The sequence below is a fragment of the Centrocercus urophasianus genome, unplaced genomic scaffold (genome assembly GCF_019232065.1).
Source record: "Centrocercus urophasianus isolate 14NV4802_14NV808 unplaced genomic scaffold, USGS_Curo_1.0 seq_13, whole genome shotgun sequence".
NCBI classification, from domain to species: domain Eukaryota; kingdom Metazoa; phylum Chordata; class Aves; order Galliformes; family Phasianidae; genus Centrocercus; species Centrocercus urophasianus.
The window spans coordinates 44,260,191-44,269,027 of NW_024884475.1; positions in this window are offsets into that span (position 1 = coordinate 44,260,191).

The following is an 8,837-nucleotide window of genomic DNA, read 5'->3' on the forward strand; positions in this document are numbered from 1 at the left end:
AGGGAGGGTGGTACTACTGCACGCGCGCCTGGAGCTCTGATTTTCTCCTCCAACCTTTCTCCTCTCCTTTGGGAGTGTCTGTCTGTTCACCCCCAGACTGTGGATCGTGTTTCATCCCGATTACAAACACAAACTTGCTGCTTGGAGTGCTTGGAAGAAAAATGCCCAAGTCTTTATGCTGTCTCTGAATCACAGAGTCATTGGAAAAGACCTCCAAGATCCCTAAGCCCAGCCCCAGCCCACTCCTATCATGGTCACTAATCCTGTCCCTCGGTGACACATCTCCAGGGTTTTCAAACATGCCTGGGGATGCTGACTCCATCGTCTCCCTGGGGAGCCTGTGCCATTGCATCACCACTTTTTCTGCGAATAAACGTTTCCTAATTCCAACTTGAACCTCCCCTGGTGCAACTAGGGGCTGTTACCTTTCATCCTATCACTGTTACTCTGGCCTCTGAAGTGTAGGCTGATGATTTCTTTACTACAGTTTTGGTGAGCTTCAAATAACCAGAAAGTGCAAGGCAACAGCTAGTTGCTGTCCTGCCTATTAACTCCGAGGTAACACAGGTTACAATAAAGCTACTGTTGCAGCTTGAACAGACCCAGACCAGTCCAGGGGTAAAAATTGCATAGAACTTGTTACAAATTTCTTTTGGTCCTGTTCACATAGGTTACGTTGTTTGCAGAGGGCCATATTTTAAACAAACCTTCTGGAGACAGCACCACAGATTCCGAACTCAGTAACTTTAACTTAAAAGACGTGGAAATAGACGCTTTAGGAAACTGAACTGGCAAGGAAATACTCCAGAGCACACTAGTGCAATATTATTCACTGAAATCCCACGCTGCCTCTTTCTAAAGTCTCTAGTATGTGTTAGAGAATGTTTTTTTTTAGTGTTTCAGGGTGGCAGTATGAGTGGGTTACAAGTAGGAACACTTGGTTCAGTATAGGTTCAAAATGAACTTGATTTGGTAGCAGTCCAAAACCTACAAAAACTCTCTTTTTTCTTCATTATTTCTGTAGTTTTTTAGCTTTATTCTATTTTTATTTTTTTTTCTTTTTCCTTTTGAGTACGTTAGCATTAGTGAACTTTAGGGAATTGGATGTTATACAGTGGCATGACCTGCTTACAGCCATCAAGAATCATAGACACAGAAACATACAGATTGGAAAACTCCCCCATGATCACGACGTCCAACCATCAACTCTCCATCCATACACCCACTAAACAACCTCATTATATTCCAAAAACAGATGGAAATTGATGGAAATGCAGGAGCTGGAGATTAGAACTGCAGGCTGTTGGGTTCAGCAGTCACAATGAGGTTCTGTGCCCCTGTGAAGCTACAAAACTGGAACAGAGCCTTTCACAGATGAGGTAAGTGGAAATCAGCCTATCCAAAGGTGGGCACTCAAACTCTAACTGCTTTCATGTCTCAAAGATTTTTGGTGAGAATGGAGAAAAAATACTGATTTATTTTCTCTTCTTTCAGATGTCCGCTAAATCACTAACAGGCAACTAACTCAGAACATGGGAACTGCTGTCCTGGGAATCCAGAGATCCTTCTTGAGAAGTGCAGCTGGGTATCTGAGAAAGTAAGTCATCCTGAGGACCACATCAAGCACAAAACAAAGGAACTCTGATAACTTATCAGCCTAGGAAACCAGAAATCAGACCAGCTATTGGTTGTTGCATGTGGGAAAAGAGAACTTAGCCTGGCTTTATCACAATAAAAGGGAGTTGGAGCTGGAATAGCTCTGAAACAACTTAGTTTTCACTTCTCATTCTTCCCTGGACAGCATGTACTAAAAGAAAACTGTATGCTATAATCTATAATTCCCATTCTCCTATTTGCAAGCTTCTGGAGCGGTGATAAAATAGTGTAGCATAATGGAAACATCCTATGCATAATCCTTTCCATTCACAGTGCTGCCTGTTATCAAGAACTGGATCAGATTTGCAACCATAAAGATATGAGGAGCATGAACTTGAAAATATGGAGCTTCAGATTGTGCCTTGCTTTTGCAGAGCTCACTTTTGAACCAGAACAAACCACATGTTTTAAACATAGCATTTCTTTTCCTCCCAGCCAAGAATCGAACAGTGGGGGATTACAGGTTGGTAATGCTATTCCTCCTTTCTAGCTTCTAGACACATATTTGCATTCCAAAGATTTTACTCTTACTTGCGTGGCTGGTCTACTGAATCAGTAAAGGATACACTTCTACCAATTATCATTCACCAATTCTAATGCTTCAGAGAATATATATATATATAAATAAATGATGGCTTGAAAAAACAAACAAACAAACAAAAAAACCTCGGAAGTTCATCCAGAGCCTTCCGGCATCAAAATTCTCTTGCTTGACAGAAATGGCATTTTCTGTGTTCCCAATGTCCTTCAAGAAACACAGCAGGAGTCATCTCAATATAAGAAAACCAAGGCATTTGAGGTTATTATGCTTATCCCTAGCCAGCATTTCAGAGTTGTAATTTCAGCACTGAAAAGATTTTAGTATGCATTTTCTGTTACTTCAGAACTGCACTGAATTTGGCACTGGAAGTAAAAATGAAATCATAACCTAAACAGAGTGTAAGTATTATAGAAAGTGCATTCGAAAATATTATGGAAAAAATTTGTTTCAGTGACTTCAAGTCAACTTGGGTCTTGCACTTGGGGTGTTGTTTCTCACTGATGTTTTTCAGTTATAGATGTAAAAAGCAATTTTAGCCAAACTGTTATAGCTAGTGTTATTTAACATTGAACCTGTTACAACTCCCTGTTCCGTCTCTTCTGTAGCAGCCTGTTGTCTTTATATCAATACAACAGTAGCTTGTCTAAATGCATTGTGTGACCTCAACAGTAGTAATCAAATTATGTAAAATGCTACAAGAACATACGCAAGGCAAACAGCTAGCTATTTTGTTACATAGGACGTCACTACCATTAACTCCGGCAGAGAACATATCTTGATTTTGCTCTAGGCAAAATTAGATTGACATTACAGAGCACCAAAGTCACCCTGAGCTGGATATAGGGACAGTGGGCAGCTACATCTCTGAATCCTGTGACCATGGGTATCATGATACAAATAAGACTAATTACTAATTAATATCCCATAAAAGTCCCCAGACCTGACAGCTGGAGGATCATGCCAATAAAAGTCTTCACTGTGAATAAAGCAGCATAGTATGCCATGTTATGACCAGGGCACTGCAGGATGGTACCTTAAAGAAAAAAACAAACCCCAAACTTGGTAAGAGAGCAAAGAAAGGTGAACTGCAGAAATAAAAGAATGGGGAGCAAGAACTGGAGGTAGACTTGTGCATGATAAAAGAGATACAGGGGTCCGAGGTGGAGATTAATACTGTACCTAGAAACCTGGGGACCACAGTGCTCAGCTGTCCCAGTGCCTGATCTTGCGCTGGCTATGCTTTCTATGGGTATATGCATGTCACAGAGCTAGGTTCTGTCATCCTGGATCATTATCTGCTTCCTCACACACTCCACCACTGAAACAGGGAGTCTCCAGGACATCCTTGCCCTGTGCCATCCTAGCCAGAGGAGATCATAGGATCATAGCGTCATTCAGGAGCAAAAAGAGCACTAAGATCATCTAGTCCAACCATTAACCCATCCCTACCATGCCCACTAACCAAAGTGGTAGTGAGCATCTCCGTGGTTCTTGAACACCTCCAAGACAGCAACTCTACCACCTCCCTGGGCAGTCTGCTCCAATGCCTCACCAATCTTTCTGAGAATAAATGTTTTGTATTATCCAACCTGAACTTCCCCTGGCACAGCTTATCACAGAATTACAGAATGGCCAGGGTTGGAAGGGACCTCAAGGATCACGAATCTCCAATCCCACTGCCACATGAAGGGCCACCAACCCCTCCACCCAACACTAGACCAGGCTGCCCATGACCCCATCCAGTCTGGCCTTGAACAGCTCCACAGCCTCTCTGAGCAGCCTGTTTTCCAGCACCTCACCACTCTCTCTGTAAAGAATTTCCCTCTGACATCCAACCTAAATCTCCTCTCCCTCAACTTCAGACCGTTTCCCCTTGTCCTGCAGTTATCAATCCTTTCAAAGAGTTGATTCCCCTCCTGTTTGTAGGCTCCTTTTAGGTATTGAAAGGCTGCAATGAGGTCACCCTGCAGCCTTCTTTTCTTCAGGCTGAACAAGTCCAGCTCCCTTAGCCTGTCTTCATAGGGGAGGTGCTCCAGTCCCCTGATCATCTTCGTGGCCCTCTTCTGGACCCACTCCAACAGCTCCCTGCCTTTCTTGTACTGGGGGCTCACACTTGGACGCAGTATTCCAGATGGGACCTCACAAGAGCAGAGTAGAGGGGGGGACAATCACCTCCCTGTCCCTGCTGGCCACCCCTCTTTTGATGGAGCCCAGGATCCCATTTGCCTTCCGAGCCACAAGAGTACAATGCTGGCTCATGTTAAGCTTTTCATCTATCAAGACCCCTAGTTCTTCTCCACAGGGCTGCTCTCAAGGACTGCTCCTTCCAGTCTGTAGGATGCCTGGGATTCCTCTGGCCCAAGTGCAAAACTCTACATTTTGCATTACATCTCATCCTATCACCATCATCCATTTACCAGGTTAAATCAACCCTAACATAGATGGAAAACATGCCACTGCCACATCCTATCACCAGGAAGGAGGTGGAGGTAATGCTCCTTTTCCCTCCCACTCTCCAAACAAAATAAAATCATCAGTTCTGCATTCCTGGTGGTGGAAACATAGCCTTGGGCACTGAAATGAGACTTGACAAGAGAAGCCTGAATATCATCCCTGGCTGAAGGGTGGCTGGGCCTGGCAGTGAGCTCTTCCAGGTCCTTTTGCATTCCCCCTTCTCCCCATTGGTTTTCCTTCTATTTTCCCAGCTGCTTTTCTCAAGGCACATTTCAGTTTTCTGTGCAATGCAGACATCTAGCGGTTGGGATGCTGACAGCAGCTGAAAAATTAGAAGAGGAGAGAGAGTGAGAGAGAGAAGGAAGGGACCTCAAGAATCATAGCATCCAAGTGCCTGACCATTTCACGGTTAACCAAAAGATGAAGTGCATGATTAAAGGTATTATTAAGACCCCAAACAAAAGCTCACATGAGCATTCTGACAATGCGCTCATGTTTTTCCATAAAAGAATTACAGAGTTATGGAATTCAAAGAATCTTCACAGTTACCTCAGTCAGGACATCTCTGTAACATGCTTCTAGAAGTTCTGGATAGCCACAGCATAGTATTCTCAATGATCTAAAAGTTACCTTTAAAATATTTGTTTGAACAGACTCCAAAGTGGGAATAGTTAAGGGATTTGCCAGAAAATGACCATTCTCATAGGATTTACTATGATTTTTGGGATTTGGGGGTTGGAGATTCATGATCCTTGAGGTCCCTTCCAACCCTGGCCATTCTGTGATTCTGTGATTTTCAGTTCCTGCTCCACTCTGAGTTTTCCTTAGCAACCTCCCACGTTTTGTTTTACTACATGACTGTTGTTTTCAAAAGATTTCTGGAAGTAAATTTGATCTTCGATAAAGGAAGCAATTAACACTGTGGTTACAAGAAGCAAAATATCAAGTCAGCTACTGTGGTATGTGGACAGAGAAGACCAGAGCAAAGAGGACAGCTGCTTCTTTAGAAGACAATTTTCTTAGCGCCATGGTAATTAATCAGGATGCATCTCAGCTGCAATTAGTTTCACTGTTAATATGTTACTTAAAGATGTCTGAGGCACCCCTGGTGAGCACTATTAAAAATACCTTACAGAAGTTCATATGAAACCACTTCAGCAAACAGCTCTGTTCCCTGCTACAGAAATTATTAGCATCAGTTCCAACCTTTGTAATCAAACACAGTTCTTGGAATTCTCACACATTCTCCTCTGGAGAGGCAAACTGGAGTTCACCTTCTCAATGCTGAGCAATATTCACTTACTGTGCTTCACATAAAGTTGATAGGACAGGATGGCTGAGTGGTCCCAGAAAATAAAACTCTCTCCTGCTCCTTAAAAAAAGGCTAAATAGAGACAGAACAATGTGGATCTACTTGGAATTTTTTTCCCCCATGTAAGGGATAAATTATCTTTCCTGGTTTCAGCTCTTAAGCTTTTTCTTGATGTTACTCATCATTTCCAGTAAACTTACCACATAAATGTCACAACAGATCCTTCTGAGTGATTGATTTCAGTTAGTTGTACCTAAATTATCTGCTTCTTTATTGACAAATTGCTGCTGAGTAATAACTGTGCTGAGAAATGGCCCTATTGGCATTAAGTAGATCAGTTACTAGATGGGGATAAGAGAGAAAACCTTTCTGCACAGTTTTGGTCATCCGTGCAAGATGTGAAGATGATAAATAGAGCCATATTTTAGAACGAAGTTAGAGAACTTTCACTTCATATACTGCTGTGCCTATCCTCTTCTCACCCCAAACATTCACAACACAGAATATTTCTATGGAAACAGAACTTTTATCAGAGCTACAGTCAGACCTCAGTGGACTTTCACACAGCAGTAACACCCTTCTCTCCCCTTCATTACAGCAATGTGCTACTCTGGGCCAGAGACAGTCCTGTTTTCCTTTGCCCAGCTTCAGAAAAGCCGCTTCTTCAGTTCTTTCCATCACTGCAGCCTAGTTTGCAGCTGGGAAGAACAGAGCAGACAGTATAAGGCAACAATATGACTGTCTCTGGCTAATATGGAAAAATGAAAACTACATCAACTTTGGAAAACACAAGGGCTTCCACTTGGTGATCTCATTTGCCTCAGAAGATATCTGTGCTGCTCTTAAAATCCAAGTTTCGACTCCAAGTTTCTGACACTTTTCATTCTCTTTATATTTCATTCTTTTTTCCTCACTAATGTAATCTATCCTATCCAGGTTCTCTAAGCAGCAAGATTCTCAGGGATAAGTAAATACAATAGAATCAGGAATAAATTATCAGAACTATAATAAATTCCTACATAATTTGTTTTGAGGAAGCCTAGTGTAACATACACTGTCTCAAATTAGCTCTGCCTGTTTTGAGGCTGCAGTGCCTGCCATGGGAACCAAGGACCTAAGGACGCATCCTCCTCATCATGCACATATTTTCATCAAGTGTCACATTGCTCCTCAAATCTCACACTGCTAAACTGCTTTTTGACAGTGGATGACAGCTCAGTGAAACTATTTAGCTCTCAGTATGGAATTATCTGGATTAGAGACATGCTAGGCAGGAGTACTTTCAGCAATTCCAAATGCTTGTATAAAAATTGATAGAAGATTCCGAATTATTACTATTATATATATATATATTTTTTACTGTTGTATTATTGGGTCACTTTTACTAGAATTTCACATGCTGTGATTATGTCCTTTCAATCAATAGATCACTGCTTATTTCTGTGTATGACCATAGGATCTGCGTCAGCAGCACATACATGTCAAACCACTGTAACTTTGCTTGCATGCATTTCTTTTCAATACTACTTACGCTAATTACCGCAGGAAAGGGATGCTAGCCAATCTCCTATCATATCCTCTTCTCTCTAATTCCATGACTTGTTCTTATGTTCTTCTTCTCCTTTTATTTCTCTGACTTGTTTGACAGAAAATGAAAACCAAAGCCAGCTGGGGAGGAGGCGTAAGGAGAACCTCGCTCCCTCTGAAATGGCAGACGTGCTCCCAGCCATAATTATTTCTGCCTTTCTACCAAACTCTGCTAAAAGCAGTTCTCCTATACACGTTTTCATTTGCTCTGTTTTATTTGTTTTCATACTTTCATTCAATTTTGAGAAAGATGGCAGAAATAAAATGTGGGAGATAGCCCAGTTCTGAAAGAACACAGCCAAGAGAACATCAATATTCCCTGAGAAACAGTAAGGCCCTGATGCAGCTGCAATTTTAGCAATTGACAGATCATTTCCTGTAAGTGGAACCAATCTCTTTGTTTGACAATATGTGCTCCTCTGGACTTCCTTGCTCCACATCATTCACTGTTCTCAGCCATCTGCCTTCAACTTTCAACCACAGCTCTTTCTGTGTAAGCATTTTCTCTCAGGAAAAAAAACAACCATGAAAAGCAGTGAAGCACTCAGCATCTAAATGCTACCATTATCACCTAAGAATAACATCCCCTTCCAACCTCCTGGACTTGATAGAACAGGGGAGAACAGTACTACCAAAGCAGAAATCTTGCAGGGCATGCATTTGTCCTATAAAGAAACATCCTTAAAGGTCACATTATAGCTGAAATTTTCTATTCGAAACAAGATAAACTTATTCCAGAAGGACTTAATACTGCATGGTAGAATTGTGGCAAAGTGGTCTGCTGGTGCCAATAATGCACTTTCTGGCAAACTCACACTTCATATCTGGCAGTTTAGAGTCTGTAGTGCGTTAAGCAGAATTTTAACAACAGTAGCACCATAAATAGGCTATTTCCCTTGAAAATCCTTATCAGCTGTGTTTTCAAGCTGAAAAGTAGCTGATGACACAAGACCCAGAGACCATAAAATACAGTGTAGGATATGCCTTTTTGGTAGAAGTCAGCCGTCTGGATCTGGCTGATGACCAAAAGCTTTTTCTCAAGACTTCTCAGCAGAAATACTACCAGATGCCCACCAGAGGTCCCACTGCACACTAATACAGAATTACCACTCTAAGCACCAGGGAGCATTACTCACTACAAAAAAAGTGTCTTGGAAAATGATCAACAGCTTGCCTACTGCTATTTGACAGAAAATGCTGTCTAGAAAGGCTGCACACAACCTTTTCCCCCTCCCTCCCCCGGGGGGGGGGGGGGGGGGGGGGGCGGGGGGGCGGGGCGGGGGGGGG